At 36.2% G+C, this 21,288-nt stretch overlaps 1 protein-coding gene and 1 pseudogene across 3 annotated transcripts in view; one reads left to right on the top strand and one right to left on the bottom strand.

Annotated features, from left to right (window-relative positions):
* Window positions 1-6,657, top strand: part of Thoc2 (THO complex 2) — a 119,900-nt gene extending 113,243 nt beyond the window's left edge. For 2 of the 3 annotated variants that reach the window (XM_033760165.1, XM_033760163.1), the window contains exon 39: window positions 4,289-5,640. The gene's annotated coding sequence lies outside the window, so the exon portion shown is untranslated. Of the gene's footprint in view, window positions 1-4,288; window positions 5,641-6,240 lie in introns of those variants that run through there. The other variant, XM_033760164.1, reaches the window with a different exon arrangement.
* Window positions 4,177-21,288, bottom strand: part of LOC104855655 — a 30,063-nt pseudogene continuing 12,951 nt past the window's right edge.

The following is a 21,288-nucleotide window of genomic DNA, read 5'->3' as shown; positions in this document are numbered from 1 at the left end:
TTGAACTCAGGTCCTTGCGCTTGCTTGCAAGGCAGGCCACCGAGCTGCTGTGCCTAAATCCCTGGCCTTTTAATAGTTCTTTTAATTAGGAATATTATAAAAAATATTTCCTATTATTCAATTCTAGCCACCTTCCCTGCTGTTTTGTGCAGTGAAGTAAAAATTCTTAAGCTTTATTTTCTCATCCTTCATTTTTAAATCTTATAATTTGAAATTTTGCTTTCACATTTTCTCTTTCTATTAAAAAGGCTAACAGCCTACTTCTCAAATCTTCATTAGGAATGGGCTAACCATTGTCACTAACAACTTTCACTGTAATTTTATACAATTCCTTTTATTTAGTACCTAAGTATTATTCTTTTGCATGTGAAGGTTTTGCTATAGATTTCTTTGAGTTGTTTTTACACTGGCCATGAATTTATACTTATCTCTATAATCCCTCAGGAACAAAATCATGAAAAAATTGGCCAGTGGTAGGTAGGTATTTGGCTGGTGGTCTTGTAACTAGGTGTCTAGATTCAGATATCCTTTTAAAGGTACATTTAGCATGTTTCCCTTGTTCTGTTTTTTTTTTTTTCTGATGGCTATGTACTGTAGTTTCTCTTGAGATGAGTCTTTTGTGAATCTCTGGTTGATTTTTCCCCCCATTTTCTGACTGTCTTTTGAATGTTTTCTGGCTACTTCTTTCTATATGAATTCATTCTGTGGTTTTTTTTGTTTTGTTTTGTTTTTAGATCTCAATTCTGATTGGTGCTGTCTACCTTAGCTGCTCCTTTTAATATACTTTCTGTTCTGTGGAAAGGAGACTATTGAATGCGTATTACATTGGCATGATTAAAAGATGTCACTAATTTGAAGATCTCATTGTTAGCTTCTAGAACATTTTAAAGGGCAGTAGAGAAATGACCTTGATTTGGACCTATCATCCTTATTTCAGAATCATTAAAATGATCACATTAGAGTTAAGGAAATAATGTATACAAATGTGACCCAGATTAAATTCATTCTAGTCTGTCTTGTCCTATCTCCTATTTTTAGTTGCAAACTTCTCTTCCTGTTCTCTGCATCTTGTTACCTTTAAAGTATTTGTCCTGTTTTATCTTCCTTCTCCTTTAGCCTTTTGAACATTACTTGCTGCTTTGCTTTTAACTTTTTCTTCTATTTTAATTTTTAGAAATTGCTGCCTATTAAAGTTGTCCTCTAGGAACCATCTGTTAGCTTTTCAATTTTAATTTGATATGGGTGGCCCTCAACTCATATGCTGTGCACCCGTATTTTTAGCATATTATAGTCTGACTCTAATCCCCCATTCCAACAAGGCCTAATGTGTGTAGGTTCATTTTTCAACCTCCAGTCTCATGTCTAACCTAACACTCTTATCTGCTAAACCCAGGGTTGAAAATTCTTAGTAAGTGGGCAAAATGTGCCTTATGAGGTGTACCTTTTTGGCCCCACACGGAGCATAATTTTTTGCGAAAAAGTTGGTTGCCTTTAATAATCAGTAGAATTGACAGGTCTGAATTCCCACTTCGCTTGAAGAATCAGATCATCTGATAGCATTATGTCCTGATTTCTGCTAGGTGCTGCGTTCCTTAGAGTGAGGGCTATCTCCTGCCCTGTAAAACAATTCATCACAATAGATTCCCCAGTCAGCTCACTTAATTTGTTTTCATTACATTCCTAACCATTATACACAACTGATAATGTAATTTTTGCTCTCTAAGATTTTTTTTCAGTTCAGTTTAGAAACTGACCTCTTAAGTGCTCACAGATTTCTTATTTTAGGAACACATTGCCATTTTGAGGCCTATTTCTAGATGTTGATAATATGTATTGGGATAGTGTTTAAATTTCTTTCTCCTTGGCTAGCCATTGCTTATATATGAGTTTGTTGAGTCACTGGTTTCTGTGTATATCTGAGTATGTTACATATCCACCACCTTAAATTGTGATTTTGTTCTGCATCCCTGCCTGCTAATCAAACAACCAAGAATTTTCTTTATTTTCTGGGCTATTTTGGATGTTCTGTTAACTATACCTAGAGTGCAGTGTACAGAGAGAGGCAGCAGATGTTTTGGGGATCAGTGTGAACTTGATGAAGGGCAATTTTTTTAAAAAAAATTGTCATTTAAACAAAGTTCATTTGTTAACTGCAAAAAAATAAACAAAGTTCATTTGACTTATACCATTTGAAAGCAGGGAAAATCAGACTGATAAAAAGAAGTAGTTTAGTATGCTGCAACAGTTTTTGAGACCAGACATGATATATTTTCATTTTGGTCTATATGTACTAGTTATTAAATGTGCAATAACTCTTCTTAAGAGATGGAAATGATACAGACCATCCTTATCTTTATTATCTGTGCACTGATACTCACAATTAACAAACATTTGAGGGCAGGAGGAGTTTTTTATTTCCTTGTTCTTTCTCTTAAGGTGAACCAAATATTCACTAAGACGCTGTTATATTTTTTTCAACCTTGACATAGGCATGGGTTAAAAGGCCTCCATGCGACATTCACCCCTCAGTGTGACTGTTTTCTGCATATATATTTATGTTGAGAGGCATCCCTGGATATAATTAAGATTTACCTCACTAAGTGTGGTGGCACATGCCTGTGATCCTAGCATTTGGGAGACTGAGGCAGGAGGATTTTTGTGATTTCAAGGCCAGCCTAGGCAATATAGCAAGTTCAAGGCCAGCCTGAACTATATAGCAAGATGTTGTCTCAAATATACATATATATATTAAGATTTATTTTGACAGAATCTCATTTTTAACATTACATTTTTCTCACATGGAACATCTCAGGAAATGTTTTGGCTATAAGAATTCCTAGGTTGTAATACAAGGGCAAATGAAGGTGTAAATTGGAATTAGGATGGTTTTCCCTGTCTTCCTTTTCAGAATTTGTTTCTCCTTATGTTCATTTGATGTCTTTAAAGTGTCGGCTTCATCCTTATTTACCTTTCTTTGTACTTGTGTTCGTGTACTTGTGTGTGTGTGTGTGTGTGTGCATGTGTGTGTGTGTGAAGAGAGAATATTAAGGTCATGAAATCCTGACAATCTGAAACATTAGTAAAAATACAAGGAACACATAATTCTGGGATGCTTCCTTTGAGGTAAAGACACTTAACCATGAGTAAGCTATTATTTTGGTGGGCTTGTATTTTATAGCTGTGAATTTTCATTTTTTTTATTATTATTTTTTTTGTGTGTGTGGTACCGGGGATCGAACTCGGGTCCTTGCGCTTGCGAGGCAGGCCACCGAACTGCTGAGCTAAATCCCCAGCCCTAGCTGTTAATTTTTAAATTCCCAACCAGAAAGCTATTTTTGGAACCTATGAACTACTGAAGTTATTTCTTAGGACATTTTTGGTAAATATGACCATAAATTTTTTTAAATGTGTGTATGTATAAAGGCATACATCTCATAAGAAGGCTGCTTTTATGTTTGCCTTTTTTTCTACTTCAATCACCACCATACCTCATTTCCTCTTACCACCTTACTTTTCAAACTTGCCTTTTGCTATCACAGCTCTCTAGAATATCACTTAAAAGTCAGCTGCCTGAACTCTGTGAGGACATTTTGTAGATAGTGTTCTGATGCCCTAACAAACAGGAGAGTACATTGGAACATAGGCAAATGGCCTATTTTGGGCAAAAAATAAAACCTAGAAGGTCCAGATAGTCACCAATATAAAATGATGTTTACAAATGTGATGTTATCTCAGCAGAGTGAAGGCTACCTTTTGTTTGAATGTGTCCTACAGATATGGTATTATCAGTACAGTTCATAGATAGCACCAACAGAGTATAAATGTCTGTGGAGGACAGCAAACTGTGAACTGAGATTGAAGTAGACAGTGCTGTTGAGAAACATCAACAATCCTAAGTTTGAAAGATATCTCTGTGACCCCTTATATTTAGAAGCTGCTTTCTTATTTGCGATGGTTAAAGAGGCATATATGTTTTAAAAATTCAGTAAGAAAAAGAGTTAGAAGAATGTTAACAGATAATGTGGTATAAACTCAGTGTTGATGAGAAGAAAATATTACTCTGTTTAAGATGTCCCAAAAGCTGAATTTGACAACATTTCATCATTATATGACATTTTCTTGATGGCACCTACCTCTCTTGGAAGTTCATTGACCTGGGGGAGTGTTTGCAAGTTTCTAATTCCAACACTTCAGCATTATTTTATAATACTCTCTGTTTACTGCTGAGAGACTGACATCTAGTATCTTCTTTCCACTTGCTCTTGTACTTGCTAATTTGTCATTCCAGGGTATGGACAGACCCCTAAGCTGAAGGTCTCCCAGAGGAGGATGCCAAAGCTCCATGCGTCATTCTCAGAACTATATCTCCCATAATTAAGAGCTTCTGGTGCTGTCCATTTAATGGGAATCTGCTTTAAGTCAGAAGATGAATATATATCACCATCCTCTTGACGAGACATTCCAAAGTCACAGATTTTCGGAACATTATTTTCACCTCCAGGCAGTTTCTAGCAGCAAGGTCCCTGTGCATACAATTTTTACTCGAGATACTCCATGCAGAAGTAGCATCTAATGAAAATTTCACTAACTGAGTTTTAGTTCATCCTTCTTTCTCAGGAAGGAGAGGAAATCACCTCCTGGAACCAGTTCCTTAATAATGTAGATAGGCTGTCTTTGTGTGTGAACTATTAAGTTTTACAACATTGGGATGCTTATGTTGCTTGAGGATTTTGGCTTGTAAAAATTTTGATTTCAGTTCTGGGGAAAGATCTTTACTTGTTTTAACAGCAGCAGAGTTTTAATATGCCCTTAATTAAATTGTCATGAAATTTCCCTTGCCCAATAATTCTCCTTAATGTGACACCTCGATTATTAAGAATGTATTTCTTATTCTAGTTATGGTCAAACAGATACTGTGATGTTCTTTATTAGAACATCACTTTTTTTCAATTTAAAAAATTGAGATAAATTCACTTTTAAAGTGTATAATTCAGTGGTTTAATATAATTCACTATGCTGAGCAGTCATCACCACTGTCTAATCTCAGAACATTTTTCTCACCATAAAAAGGCCCACGTGTGTTAGCAGTTACTTTTAATTCTCTCCTCCCAGTCCCTGGAAACCACTAACATACTTTGTTTATGGATATGCCTCTTTGGGATATTTCATATGAATGAAATCATGCAATATTGTGGCCTTTTTTGTCTGGGTTCTTTCACTTAGCATCATATTTTCAAGATTGATCCATGTTTTAGCATGTATCTGTATTTCATTCCTTTTTATGGCTAATATTCCATTGTATGAATGTGTATCATATTTTGTTTATCCATTCATCAGTTGATGGACAGGAACAATGACTTAAGTATTAAAATTGTAAGTTCAGAACCAGTGTATCCATAATTATTGATAATGTCAAGACTATACATGGTATGAACAGAATGCTGTGTAGAAATGATATGTAAATTATTTGTCAGCATTTCATGCAAGTGTGATTATTTTCTAAGGCCCCTTCTAGCTCTGGTTTTATGAAATATGTGAATGTAGTATTTTCATCAATAAAAAATTAATGCGTTGAGCATTAGTTTAAAATTTGAATGAGAACAATGTTAGGCAGATATGAAGTTATTTGCCACATGTTGTAATGATCATGTTTTGAATTATTTCAATATGCAGTATTTGAAAATGTCAATACATAAAGGAAATGAATATAATTGAGTCAATATATTTTTAAAGCAATTTTTATAATTTAGCAGATATTGCATCTTAATATAAGTCACTATTAAAATTGTCCTTGTGAAAAATGATGTCATTTTCTTTTTTTTCCTTTTGTTGATCATGTAAACTAGGTTCCTTTTCTTTGATACATGTTCTGTTTATTCTTGATAAACTATTGCTTGCTCCTGTGGAATACTTTACTTGTTGCTGTCCCTATCCTATGTTCAGTTCAAGTCAAGTTGTAGTGTTCTTATCTTAATGATTTCTAAGAGTGGACAATAAGAAATACACAACTATTTCATCCTTATCTGGGGACTTCAAGCCTTTTAACAAAACTCACCAATGTTTCTTTCTTCTTTCTTTTCCTTCTTTATTTTCTTCCTCCTCTATTTCCTTGCTAACTTTCCTCCTTCCTTTCTGTTTTCCTTCCCTCTTCTCATCTTTCCTTCCTCCGTTTACGGCCCTCCCTCTCTTCTTTCTTCATTCTTTCCTTAGCTATCAATATAATCACTTTGTTTCTTTCAGGTCAGATTGAAATGAAATTGTTCTGCTGTGACCAGAAATTTATTTTCCTGAGTAGATTGCTGAGAATTGTGAATGAAGAGGGCCCATTTGCATCTCCTTAAATTATTCAGTTATCTACTTTATTGCTCCATGTGGAAAACCTAAAATTGTTGAGTTGTGCATTTATTGTATTTTAACTTGCTGCTTATTTTCTACATGTTTATTTTCAGTAATGGCTGAAAGTGTTAATTGTTCCATATTTTTAGCACAATGTGCTGCATACACTTCCAACAAGCAAATGTGGTTACATATGTACAGAATTTCACTTTTAGTTTACTAAATATTGCCTGGGTTTAGTCTGTCCCAACCTAAAATGCTTCCTTTTTACTGTTTGAAACTGAAAATAAATAATTATTGAACCATTTTGAACTTACCTCATTTTGAAACTTTTAATTTATTATTTAGCCTGTTTTTAATATTAATCATTAATAATAAAATGAGATAAGTATCTTATGAAATGCCTAGCAATCATTTTATATACTACATGTACAACATTAAAGTCTGTTTAAAAAAGAAAAAGATACCAGCGCTCACTTGTCCCTTGACATTTTCTCTTGTAATTAGACAAATCTGGGTGGGGGTTATCAAAGGTTAACTTTTAATTCAACAGCTGCAGGAGCTTTGTATTGCTGAATTTTCATCTGTGAAAGTTTCACGGTGGCGTTTTTAAAAGAAATTTTTTAATCGAATTCTACCAGTGTAACCCTTTTTCTAAATAAACAATAGTTTTCTCAAATGATTGTATATCATTGTGTGTATTGTTGCTTATTTAGAATAACATAGCAAAGATACGTTAATAACCTTTCTAGCCCATCTCCCATTTCCTCATCCAAGGGCTACATTGTTGTCAAATAGCGTACTCATTAATATGAAACATATCTTATTTGATTACATCTGCACTAGCAGGAAGCATTGAGCTGAAAACATTCCTAGAATTATTCATTCAGTATTCATTTTCATGGAAACAATTATGCCTATGCAAATCAATCTTTTGAGACACAAAGGATATACTTTTTTAAAGGATCAAGAAATGCTAAGCATATCTTATAATTGGCCAAGGAGTATAAATCTTGATGCCCCCTTTCAGTTATTGTAATTTGCATAAGATTTTGAGCAGAATAATTATTTGTGGGAGAGTGATCTATTAACTCCCTGTTGGGAACCCGTGCTACACCTGCCATAAAAAATACTTCATTAAATTCATTTCTTTTAAGAGAAGGAAAAATTTATTGAGGGAAAGCTAAGACATAAGGGGGACTGGAAAGTGGGTTGCCCACTCACCCCACTTCAAGATGTTTTATACAGCAAAATCATGTGGTGAGGCGCATACAGAGTGGGACAAAACTGTAAGACCCAATGGAAAATTATGAGGTGGGGCAAAACCATGACCAATGAGATTACAAGTACAGTCACCCAGGTAATATTAAATGGGAATCTAATGGAGCAAGCCACGTAGCAAGCCATTATCATGTTTAGAGAAATATTGCTAGCAAACCAAGAAGTTCAAACCACTGCTTTCTAGTTCCTTGAAAGGGGAAAACTGGACCCTTTTCCTGCAAAAGAGGTCACCTCCAGAGATGCTAAGTCAAGTCAGAGGTTCTGCCCTGAGCCCTAGGGCAGAAAGAGCTCTCAGAAATTTTCGTCGCTTATCCAGTCATTTAGGCAATTTATTAGCAAGACAAGGCTACTTCTTTAAGGTCCATTTTAAGTTCACTAGGTATCTGAAACTCCTATCTTCCTAACAGCCACAGTCTACATAGTAAAGGCACCTTTACCAACTTAAGCGCACATGCGAAGTAAGAGAAAGGCTGACCAAAATAGTCCCATGTTCTGGTTAGTATGTAAAAACAAATGTAAGTTGCTGATCGCTATCTTTCCCTAGTGTAAGCCAAAACAGTTGTTGCAAGTTGTCAGTCTGACTTTCTGGGAGGAGTCTGACTGAGGGATTCTCAAATAACTCCAAACAAGATGTAGAAAAGTTTAAGGGGAGTTTTTAACTCACTAGCAGAGAGGAAAAGTCCAAATAAAGCTCAAGCTAATTAAACATCCAAAAAATCACCACATATCATTAAGACCACAGTCAGTGTTCCAAAGACCATAACCTATTGGAAAAAGTGTTTTTCTCCCCTACATACAAATGATGAAGACCATGCGTAGGAGTGGGGGAGAAGGCTCAGGTAGTTTTTGATCTATGATGGATTTTTTATGTTTGTCTAGAGGTCTGTCTTACTAGTAGAGAAAGCAGTCCAAGCCTTTAGCTCAATTCTTACCGGAGGCATAAAAAAGGGCTCTGACAGCATCATTTCAGATCACTTTAGACAGAGGATAGATAACTGAAGATCACTTGACAAGAGTTACCCTTTCACCTCATGGAGGAGTCCAGATAGGACAAGATGTGAAGATTCTCTGCTGATTACCCAGATGGGCTGTCGGGAGCTAGTTTCTTCTGAGGGATCTTTGGGTATCCACCAGAGAGTAGCCCTGGTCATGACCCCTCAGTTGTCACCTCAGTTTCCACTAGTTGCACACAGAGATGTGCCTCCAAAAGGAATGCAACTGCCTGTCTGGTCAACATTCCACCCACCATTGGAATCAATGGGAGTGGGGATTGAACAGAGGGCAACTGGAGAAACCTGTCCTCTGCTTTGAGAGTGGCAGCTGCCCTAAAGGCAATTACTAGCTGTTAAAGTAACCACTGTTGGGTATTCTATAAGGGACAGATAAAAGCCTAAACTGTCTTTGAGACAATTTTATAAGACACACATTTTACAGCATTTTGAAGCAACTAAGTGCAAATGCAGCACATACAAAAGAATACGTAGTTTTAGCAAAAGAATGCATAAGAAAAGAAATTTGCAAACATTTAAAACACAAAATTATGACACTCTTGAAACAAAAGCTGAAACAAAGGCCAGAATTTATGAAACAAAAACCAGAATCTGTGAAACAAATTAGATCCTATGAAGCAAGTTACTTTCTATGAAGCAAAAAGACCAAAGTTAGAAGCTATGAAAGAAAGCTCTTAGCTTTGAGCAGTAATCTTGGTGGAAGACCTCCAAAATGATACAGGGGGAAGAGTGAGAACTCCCAAACCTGCTAGATATCTGAAACGCGAGTTCATGTTCTCTAAAATCAAAGAAATTCTAGGAACAACGGAGGTTAAGAGTAGGAAAAGTTTATTGAGGGAAAGAAAGCTGTTCAAGAGAGACAGAAGGGGGACTGGAAAGTGGATTGACCCTAAAGTAATTTTTGACAAAATTTTAAGACAAAATAACTGTAGTTCACCTTGAAATCATTGGTCTGAGACATATTAGTGGAGACCTTTCTATGTTGCATTCACATTCTTAAGATTAAGGCCTGGGGGTTTAGCTCAGTGGTTCCGCCACCTGCCTTGCAAGCACAAGGGCCCAAGTTCGATCCCCGGTACCTACTCAAAAAAAGCACATTTTAAAGATTAAATGATTTTGAACTTGAAAGTTGCTGGTTAATAACTACTCAGCATCAATATCTCTTTGCCTTGTTATTCAATTATTGAATACAGGTAATTCTTGGTTGTGTCCATGCTAAAATTGCATTTATGATGGAAAATAGTAAGTTTTGGATTTAACTGCAAAAATAATTCATGTTGGAGGTAATCTATGTTTTGTATAGTGTTAGCTGTTCCTGAACATTAGTCAGTTTTATGTCCCAAGAAGTATAAGACCCAATTCCTGTCTCAGGGGTACTTTGTAATGTAGCTTGCAAAATAAGGGCCAGAGAAACGCTATCAAAACTTTTTCTATCAAAAGCCTGATAGTAAATATTTGAGGCTCTGTGGGCCATGTGGTCCTGCTGCAACTTTTTAGCTTTGTCGTTGTATAACAAAAGTAGTAAATCATGTAAATGAATGAGCATGGCTGAGTTCCAGGAAAATTTTATTTACAAAAAGAAGTGGAAACTTGGATTTAGCCTGTAGATTGTAGTTTGGCAACTCCTGCTATACAGTGGTCTCCCACAATAAATATAAACATGTGTCAAACACAAATTTAAATAATGAAACTGGGGAAGGAGGAACCTAGAGACAGGGAGATAGGCAGAGAGGGAAAGGGAAATAAAAGGATTAAGATATGTACATGTACCTACTACCTAAGATGAACGTAATCATTAATGCAAATGTAATAATAAAATTTTAAAATTCCTGTTGTCTCAGCACTCTTAAGAGGCTGAGATAGAGGCAGAAGGACTGTAAGTTCAAGCCAAGCCTGGAGAATTTAGGAACTTAGACCCTATTTCAGAATAAAAAGTAAAAAGGGTTGGGATGTAGCTAAGTCCAAAGTCCCTGGGTTCAATCTATAGTACTGCAAAAAATTAAGTTGGTAAAATGTTTAACAATTTCATGCCTGTTATGCACCAGAGGAGCAAAAAAGGCCTTGCCCTCATGGAGCTTTCATTCTGGATAGTGGAGGCAGATGATAAATACATAATTATGTTAGGTGGAGGGAGATGCTCTGAGGCAAAATAAACCTTGATAAGGAGGCTTGGTGAGCAGGGCTTACTACTCTACATGCAGAATGATTATGAGGTAAAACAGAACATTTTGAGGTATTTATTACAGTGTGAATGTTTTTATTACCAAGTAATGTAAGGAACAACCCATCTTTGAAACTTTTACATGAAATTCAGGTACAGTGCAGAATCTGAGTTCTAGTGTGTGGAAACTAGGCTTGCCACTTTTTAGAAGGGAATTCTTAATTTTAGGTTAATTAATGGGCTTGGGCATGCTGATCTACCTCCTTTCCCTCAAATGAATATGAGTTTGCAATAAGGTGCACTTTTCTGGATCTATAGCTTTCACCTGAGTCTCAAAAAAATGTGCCCTTCCCCAACCGTGTTCAAAAAAAAAAAAATCTAAAACATTTGATATCCCTGACTATTTGGAGCTGTGCCCTTCCCCAACCATGTTCAAAAAAAAAAAATCTAAAACATTTGATATCCCTGACTATTTGGAGCTGGTAAAAGTTGGAAGACAGTTGCTTGTTTCTCTACAATGGGTTGGATGACAGGGACAAAAATAGAGCAACTTTCATTGCCTTGGCAAGTGATTACTTATTATTGGAAAGTAACTGGCCCATGGTGGAGAGCTATTTTGTTTGTTTGTTTTCAGAGTCCTAGTACCCTTATTCTTTCAATTATTGTTTTATTTCTACCCCTCTATTTTCCAAAAAGGATTTGTGAAAAAATACAGTACAATAATTATCTTTTTAGACAAGGTCTCGCTACATATTCCAGATATTCTACCTTGATTTTAGAAAATATGGACATTTGAAGTTGTCTCAAACATACTTTTACAGCCACCATCATTTGCAATCTCAAGCATTCAATCCTAGCATGGAAAAAATAAATTTTTCTGCCTTACAAATGGTTCATTGTCTTAGTTACTTTTCTTCTTGTTGAGACAAAATACCTGACACCCAAAGTTAAAAGAGGAAAGGTTTATTTTGGCTCACAGTTTGTAGAAGTTTCAGTCCATAATTGTCTGGTTTCAAGGCACAGTGGCATGGCAGATAGACATTGCAGAGGAGAAACAGTTCATGGCAGGCAGAAAGCAGAGGCATCAAGCAAGCAATGAACAATGATGCCGGCCTTCACTCTGTCCCTTACATTTTATCCAAAACTATACCAAACCAATTAGTGGGCTAATTTAGTAATCATACACCTTTAATCCCATCATCACACACTAGATCCAGCCATCTCTGAAAAAGCCCTACCAACGACTATGTGAGCCTTTGCGGGGACATCTAGACACAAGCCATAACAATCATGGATCCATTCCTTCCCAATTTGGGGATCAATTTGGGACTGGAAAGTAATGCTGAAACTCTTTTGAAAGCTGAGATAGGTGATGGAATAGCTGTTGGATAAAGAAGATTCTGGCTTAGTCTTTTTCAAAATCTGCTACAGTAATGTTTAAAATGTCAAAAATCTCAGTGTCCACTTGTCATCCACATAATTCAAGTTTGGCTTTGAATTCAAGCACTTTATCTCCTGACACGAACACAGTAGTTCTCTCCTGAAGTGACAGAATGAGTTTGTTGAGCAGGTCAAATCTGTCACATAAGTAAGCAAGTTTTGTGACCCATTCTTTGTCACTGAAATATGCTGCCAGGTGTGACTTGTTTAAAAAAAGTCTTTGGAGCAGCTCTCATAACTCAAAACTTTCACCAGTAATCTTTAGAAAGCCATCTCATTTCTGTGTATAAGAGGTATGTACTCTGTTCATCTCACAAAGCTGTGTGAATGACATGAGTTAAAGGAATATATCATAATATAGTTGATAATTTTAATTAGCCTGAAAAACATTAAGTTCAGGTGACATTTTTCAGCTAGCCAGGATTTCTTCAAGGATAATATTGTGAAGAATCACATTCAGAACCAACCTCTTTGACCCAAGATGTGAAACTAGTCATAGTAGCTACATATATCAACACAACAAACCACTTCAGTTTTCCTGTTAGGTTATCAGACTTGAGTAGTTCTACAGCTGTCATGTTGTTTGGCAACAAAAGTGCACATAACATATCCTCACATACTTCATCCTAAATAATGTCTCACAAAAAACAAGCATTGTTTGTTGACACGTTTTCAACATCAGTAGACTTGTTAACCTGAATTTCATACTACAGTAACTCAATCCTCTCTAACAATTTTGCCTCAGCATCTTCTGCTATTTCATCAATTCATCTGGTTATGGTGCTAGCCAAAAGAGGAATATATGTTACACTTTGAACTGTAGCTGCTTCTAAAAATGTTACAAAAGATGTCCTTAGTAGCAGGTTGGATCAAGTCTTTACCAATAGTAAAGGGCTTCTTAGCTTTAGTAATGTGTTTAGTCATCAAGAATGATGCTCTCAGTGCAGACACATTTGATGAAGTAATGGCCTTCGATAATTGCTTCCTTTGTATTTGCATTTTTTTCCTTTTCAAAACTCCAAAGGCTTATCTTTTAAAAGCAAGGTGCTTGGTCTCCATGTAGTGAAGCAGTTTCTATGGGATAGCCAGTCCTCACATACGAAACAGGTTTGGGGGATGTGAATCACTTGAGGCAATGAACCTATAATTTAAATAGGGTATTAAGTTAATCCACTCACTTGCCACTATGAAGCCTGCCAGCAGATGCAGCTTAATTGTTACTTGCTACTACTCATTGATTGTATTTTGATGCGAGTCTGTAAGCAATTGATTCACTATGGTCCCTTCATTCAAACATCTCTGCTAATATTAATATGTATTTGCAGCCACTCTCCATTGCTAGCATCAGTGCTTCAGGTCCACTTCCGATCATCAGGCACTGGATTATCATACAGAGCATGCAACTTTGTGTGTGCAGTTCACAATAGGGTTTGAGATCCTAGGAAAATCCAATGCCACTACTGATCTGAAAGTAGCCAGAGCTCAGTGAGACAATGTAAGTGATGAGGAGTGTCTGTACATACAGTGAAGCTTCTCTAGTCTGCCTGCCCCTCTTCTCCTGTGTAATCCATATCCTAACAGTCCATGGACATTGAGTTATATGAAATACAGTATCCATAAAATAAAAAGCAAGTTGCCATGGAACAGAATGTTTTGTGGAACTGAGACCTTAAAGGAGCTTCTTTGGGATCTTAAGGAAGCCATGTCTTTTTTGTGAATAAAATAAAAAGAAGTACCTTGGAATGGCCCTGACTCTTCAGTTCATGCTAAGACAATATGGTTCAGGCACACAGGTTTCAATGATTTCATTTGGCCCAGAAACATTTTCTAATATTTGGAACAGAATATATAAACTAGTATTTATGAAAAATGTACCTTGTGTAAGCATGTTTGTGAAGATGAAAAAACTCATGCAACATTGTTTGATTTCTGTGATACAAATAATTTGAATAATAAGTTTAAAGCTCTGTCTGGCCAATGTAATTTTTTATAAATATTGATCTCTAAGACTGCCTCTTAGCTAGACTGAAGCTTTCAACACAGTTGTTTAATATTTTGTCTCATCACTTGTTAGAAGCATGGTCTAAATATTTTTTAAAAGTTTTAAATTGAAGTAATATTTCTAGAGACTTTCTGGGAGGGCACAAGAGATTTTAATATCTGGAGTTGAGTATAAAAAGAGGTTATTGCTTAAAAGATGCTAATTCATGCTAATTGAATGCAGATTGTGTTGTATTTATAGACACGAGTAGACATGATTAAGAATAACAAGAGAAGCAATATTGGAAATAGTTGGTAAAGAAAAATATAGCAGCTTGAGAAGATACAACTTCATGTAAGAATAATTGTTTTTCCCCCTGATTCTTAGATACTGTTTTAAACTGTAATGGCTGTTTCCATAAGTATCGGGCTTTAAAAGCTTAATTTATTCGATGTGTAGCTGAATGGAAGTGGTTAATAGAGAAAGGAAAGAGAAAGAAGATTGTAGTTGAGCACCAGGCATATAAATGTAACAAATACATAATTGCAAATCAGAAATGAGAGAGAAAATGACCTGGTACTTAACCTGTAGCTTGGACTTACCTATTTTTTTTTTGTTTGTTTATTTTTTCTTTCTTGTCAGATAACAGCTAGATGTTCTTGGACATTGAACTAATAAAAAGCTACTATTTCCTTCGTCCCCACAAAATCCTGTATTTTAACCAGAATGTGTTGTATTATGTTCAAGGACTTCATGATCCTAATTTTATTCAGTATATAATAGGATTTATCTCTTGTTACATATTTCATTATCAAAGAACATTTATGAGTTGTAATTGGATGTGCTACTACTAGATATTGTTATGTAGGCCATCTTTTGTGCTTTCCAAGATAATTGATCTAAGAATCAATAATAAAGGCAAAAGATCATGCTTACAAGATATAAGCAGGAAGCAAAATGTAAAATGAAGAATTCAGATCACATACATCTGGAGATGAGTTACATTTGAAGAGGATGGTGATTACTTGGCAAGAATTACCTCAGGTAAGGGTGAATTTGCAAGCCTTGTTTACAAAAGGTTATTCTCGAAAAGCTTCATGAAAGATTTAAACTTTTAAGGAGCCAATATATTTCTACTTAATCTTAGACTTAAAGGATGTACCTCTTTGGCATCTGGTTTAACCCTATGTTGGCAGTGGTGGTGAAAGAAGTTTGAATTGGAACCTGGACCATTTCTAATATTGTGCAAAGTCTTGGAAGCTAACTTTTTTTAGCCCGGGATATAATCAGATCTGTGAACTAAATTCTGTCTCTTTTGGAGACTGTTCCATACTGTCTCAAGACCTTTTTTGTCCTTGTTATTCTTTGTAAAATATAAACATAAAATCACTAATCTTTATATTGCTTTAATCTAGATTAGTTATATTTGTAATATATTTATCTATATTAGTGTTATGATTTAGGTCTAAAATTTCTTCCTCCCCTGTCTCTTGTGTTTGGAAAGTGATTGGAGGTGGATCAATGAGGGTGTCACCTGGAAAAAGTGTATTCTTGTCCCTGGCTTCTCTCTTCTCTTTTTGCTTCCCAGCTGTCATAGGTTGGGCACCTTTTCCTCCACCATGCCCCTCTGCTGTAGAAACAGCAGAAGTTTCTACCTTGAAGTCAGCCAACTATGGACTAAATCTCTGAGCAAAAATAAACCTCTCTTTTAACTTGTGGGTGTTGAGTATTTTGTCCCAGTGATGAATAAGTGACTAAGACAATCAAGATGACTTTCCTTGTCTGTTTATGTTCTACCAAGTGGGGATGAACTCCATTAAACTATTTACACTTCTTCAAGGACCTGAGTTCAATCCCTGGTACAAAAAAAAAAAAGAAATATTTTTCTTAGAACTATCTCTAATTAGAAATGTATTAACTAAAAAGAAATGTATTACTCAAAAATTATACTGTTAACTTATATGATCAACTTACAACAAAAACATAACCTTTACATTGTTACAAAATTATGCCTTACCACACATAGGTTACCAGTAGTTTTCAAACTCATTAATTCATATTTGTGTCCCAATCTATGTCATATATATATGTAAGTGTGAAATATCTAGAAAGGAACATATAATATACCTGAGATAGTTAAACAGCAATTTCAATGTGAAATATGTGAACCCCTAGGGCCGGGGATTTAGCTCAGTGGTTCTGCCGCCTGCCTCGCAAGCACAAAGACCTGAGTTTGATCCCTGGTACAAAAAAAAAAAAAAAAAAAAAAAGAAAACCCAAACTCATTTTCCAACAAAGGAAGAAATTGTAAAAGGAGGAAGTTAGGAGAGTGTTTATGTGAACTGTAAGAAGAGAGATATTTTCCATTTCTGGAAGGTGTTAGATTTGAGCCCCCAGACTCAAATTATCAGTGCCAGAAAGCAAGCACTCATACAGCCAGCAAGAGGACTCCACAAGGCAAAGTTTAAAGTTTGCTTCTGCAGAAGGGCAGGAGTACACTCAGACACAAGGCAGAAGGCACACCAAGAGGCAGGGAAGAGGAGCTTTAAAGCCCTAATGCATGGAAAGCAGCTCTTATTTAAATTCATTGGCTGAATACAAAAGGCTTACAATCTATTGCAGTTGGCTAGTTAAAGCCACATGATGGGAGGATCTGAAAGATTGCTGAAGGGAGGAGCAGGAGGGGAGAAGGTGTAGGGAATGGAAAGTCCTTAACTATTGATAAGCTATCACAATTATGTTCTCAGAATTTAGGCATTTCCTGTAATTTCAGTGTGAGGAGTGGGGTCACTTAGGGTGGAGTAGAGTCTAAAATGGAGGCACTCTTGTTTATATCTTTTGATAGAAAAGACAGGGCCACAGTCCTCAACTGAGGACACTGTGTCTCAACTGAGGGTCTCAACTGAGTCACGATGTCCAGAACTTCTTATGGATAAGCAGGGCATGGAAATTGCTCAGTTGTTTAGTGACCACCTATCTGGGATTGGTGAGTTTATAATGTTCAGTTGGACTCAGGGTCTCTAAACCACTTACTCAGCAGGTAGAGTTTACAGAAAACTGGGATTTTAAAGAATAACAAGCTATCCGGTTTTTAAAATTACTTGAAATTCAGAACTTAGTAGAGAGGGGCTGCAACGCCCTTAGTAGGGAGGGACTGCCTTGTAAATTGCCTAAGGAAGTCTGTTCTGGGGCAAAGTCCTAGTCCTCTGCCTGTTATTATTTTAGTTCTTATCAACTAGCTGATCACCAACTCTAAGGTCCTTTCCCTAGTTAGCTGCCTAGTCATAGGCTAACTAAACTGTCTTTTACAGTGGGAAAAGCCTGCAGTCTTTTATTAAAAATTAACTTTATGGGTACATTTTAGGTATACATTATGATCACATTCATCATTGGGAATTTGTACCTGTACAAGATATATCTTACTTCTTGTTTTTTCCCATTTCCCTTCCCTCCCTTCTACCCCTCCACCCCTCCCTATTCACAAAAGCTTTGCTTCCATTTTTTCTTTCTTTTCTCATATTTTCCCTTCCTATCCTTTACCACACCCCTCTACTTCCCCTTCCCCTTTGAATGTTTGATTCCTATTTCACATTATCCATTATCCATTCTGGTCCTCATTCACACTCTCAGTTTCTCAAACCAGAGAGAAAATTCAGTATTTACACATGCGTGTCCTATTTATTTCACTTAAGAGTATGGCCTCGATATGCATCCATTTAGCTAAATATTTCTCTAGTTTATCATTCTTTATGGCTGAGTTGGACTCCATTTTATATAAAAAAACACATTTTCTTTATCCAGGTTAAGATAGCTTGAGGTGTTTGGGAAAGGTTAAAGCCATTTAGGAAGGGACATTACCAGTAGATAGGCATATGGATTGTTTCCAAGTTTTAGCTATTACAAACTGTGCCACTGTGAACATAGGTGCACATATATCACTGTGGTGTGATTCTTTTAATTCTCTTAGGAAGATACTCCCAAGGGACTAGCTGGGTCAAATGGGACTTCTGATCCTAATTTTTTAAGATATCTGTACACTGATTTCCACAGTGGTTGCACCAGTTTGCACTCCCACCAACAGTGAATAAAGGTTTCTTTTTCCCCACAGCCTGACAGCATTTGCTGGTTGATTTCTTGATAGCAGCCATAATTTCTGGGGTGAGATAGAATCTCAGCATTATTTTTGTTTTCATCTCTTGAATGATCAGTGATGTTTAACATTTTTTAATATTTATTTGATGTTTCTACTTCTTTGTCTGAGATATATCCATTCATTTCAGATGCCCATTTTTGCATTGGTTCTTTAAAATTGAGGGGTCTGATTTTTAAAAAATTCTTTATGTATTCTAGATAGTAGACCTTTGTCTGAGGAACAGCTGTAAAAAACATTTCCACATTGTAGGTTATCTTTTCATGCTGTTGGTGGTTTCTCTTGCTGGGCAGAAGCTTTTTAATAAGGTGAGATCCCAGCTGTTTATTCTTTGTGCTAATTCCTGTGCTGTGGAGCTTTTGTTCCATAAACAGTCTTTGCTGTGTATCGGGGCTTGTCTAGAGATAAAAGACATCATAGTTGGGATTCTTAACACCTGCTGCTTAGCCAACTCCTTTTCTCTGCAACACACAACTGAAACTCAGGGGTTAAAATAGCTTGAGGTGTTTGGGAAGGGTTAATGCCTTTTAGAAAGGAACATTACAAGACAAAGGGTGTTGCACCTAGGCTTGACTCTTTGGGATATTTTTCTCTGAAGTGCTCTGCAACAAGAAGGAAAAGGAAGCTCTTTGCCTCTTCTTTCCTACAGCCTACTGCTTTCAGGATGGAAAATGCAGAATAGTACTTACTAGTACTCTTATGGTTGCAATCAACTTTGGGAAGGTTGTTTAGAGCAAGTTTTAAAAACACTGGCGTTCAGCCAGGCATGGTGGTGCATGCCAGTAATCCTGGCACTCAGGAGGCTGACGCAGGAAGATCAGTGTGAGTTTGCATACAAGGCCAGCCTGAACTGCATAGCAAGACCCTGTCTCATAAAGACAAAAAAAAAGATAAAAACACCAGAGTTTACATTTTTTCAAATACATTTTTTCTCTCTGTAATTTACATTCGTTGAGGCAATTTACATGACAGATTCTCCCAAGGTTTTAAAGTATGAAAGTTACTGAAGTATGATATATGTCATTTACTTTTACATTTGGTCACTAATCTTCCTAAGACACTTTTCCATCATTGCTCAGTTAATGCAACTTCCATTTTATCTGCTCTATTTGCAGAGCACACGCACTGGATTAAGTGAGATATACGCTGAAATTTAAGTGGCAAAAATATTCTAAGAAGCATTTGACTCATGTAGCTTAGTTAAATGTTAAAATTATTTACAGTATATCCCTTTTTGAGGAAAGATGAAAGAACACTTGCTTTTAGAGGGGAAGGGAAGGCCTGGACAGGGTGAAAGTGAAGTAAGATGGCAAGCATTTTTCTGGGTTTTTCTGGGTTCTAATGAAACATAAAAATAGTATCATTTCTCCCTCTTTTTAAATCCAAAGCACTTGTAAGTCAGAGAATTATTATCTTATACGCAAAATTTCATTACCCTGGGTACTTCTGGTTCACATCATGAAAAAAAAAGGTCGTAGAAAACACACACACACATCAAATAGTTTCCTCATTGACTCATATTTTCACTCTGATCCTGATTTATCAAAACACTAAGAGTAACCCAACAGTCAGGTATGGTGGTATATGCCTATAATCCCAGCACTTGGGAGGCTGGGGCAGGAGGATTGCTGCAAGTTTGAGGCCAGTCTGTGATACATAGTGAGTTACAGGTCAGCCTGTACTACAAAGCAAAACCCTGCCTTAAGAAAATAAAAAAACCCAAGTAAAGTAACCCATGCAAGTAGTTAATATGAGGTAAACAGGAGATTCTATTGTTTCAGATACTTTCAGGTGATTATTTCATGAAACAATCTTAATCTTTAGGAAAATTAACATGCACTCTTGTATCCTAAATTTAAATTCCATTTTTGGGCCTTCTTGAAAGTGAAGCACAGCCAGCTATATTTTAGTTTTCCTCTTGAAGACATCTACCTTATTAAATTGGATGTGGTGGCACATGCTTGTAATACTAGAATTCCAGGAGGATGAGGCAGGAGGATTGCAAGTTCAAGCCCAGTCTAGGCAACTTGGTGACTCAGTGAGACCCTGTCTCAAAGTGAAAACAAGTAGAAATTTTCGAAAAGGGTGTAGGGGAGTAGCTTAGTGAGAGGGCCCTGGATTCAATCCCCAGAAGTACCAGAAGAAGAAGAGGAAGATGAAGAAAGAGAAAGAGAAAACTTTTTATGTCTATCATGATTAATTCCTCCTCTATTCTTTTTTAAAAAATTTTTTTAAAAATTGAGTTTATTGGTACAATCTAGGTATACAATACAGTTACATTCATCATTGACTCTTCCCCCTCCTCCCCTCCCAATTTACAAACACTTTATTTCCATTTTTTCAGTTTCTCATATTTTTCCCCTCCCTTATTACCTTTCCCCCACCCTTCCCACTTTCCCTACACTTTTAGCCATTTACTTCCTATTTCACACTTTTAATTATCTCATTAGGATCCTATGTACTATTATAGTTTTCGCACCAAAGAAACTATTCAGTATTTCAGTTAAAGAAATCTCTGTATGAACATTAAAAAGACAGAACCCTAAAATAAAACTGAAAAGGAAAGTAAAAGAGAAAAGGCAATGATGTAACATTAAAATAATCCTTAATTCTGGAGATGAAAATGGTCCCTGAACATATTTAAATTGCTTCTTGCTCTTATACTCTTATCTTATTCTTTTTTCATTAATTAGAGAATACTTTATTAGTTTCTGTAATCAAACCCACCTAGATATGACCTTGCATATTTAGTATGATGTGTTACCCCTGTACACATGGAAAAAAATAAAAATAAAAATAAATCAATATTTCTAGACCAATATGGCTGTCCATTTCTGTACAATGCCAAGTCAACACAGTAAATTGGGATGACTTTTTCCAAAGTTGGCAGCACCGTTAAAGTTTCCCAAAATTCAATTTATATATATAT

The sequence above is a fragment of the Fukomys damarensis genome, unplaced genomic scaffold (genome assembly GCF_012274545.1).
Source record: "Fukomys damarensis isolate Sample0158 unplaced genomic scaffold, DMR_v1.0_HiC HiC_scaffold_39, whole genome shotgun sequence".
In the NCBI taxonomy this organism is placed as follows: domain Eukaryota; kingdom Metazoa; phylum Chordata; class Mammalia; order Rodentia; family Bathyergidae; genus Fukomys; species Fukomys damarensis.
This window is presented reverse-complemented; position numbering and strand designations above follow the sequence as displayed.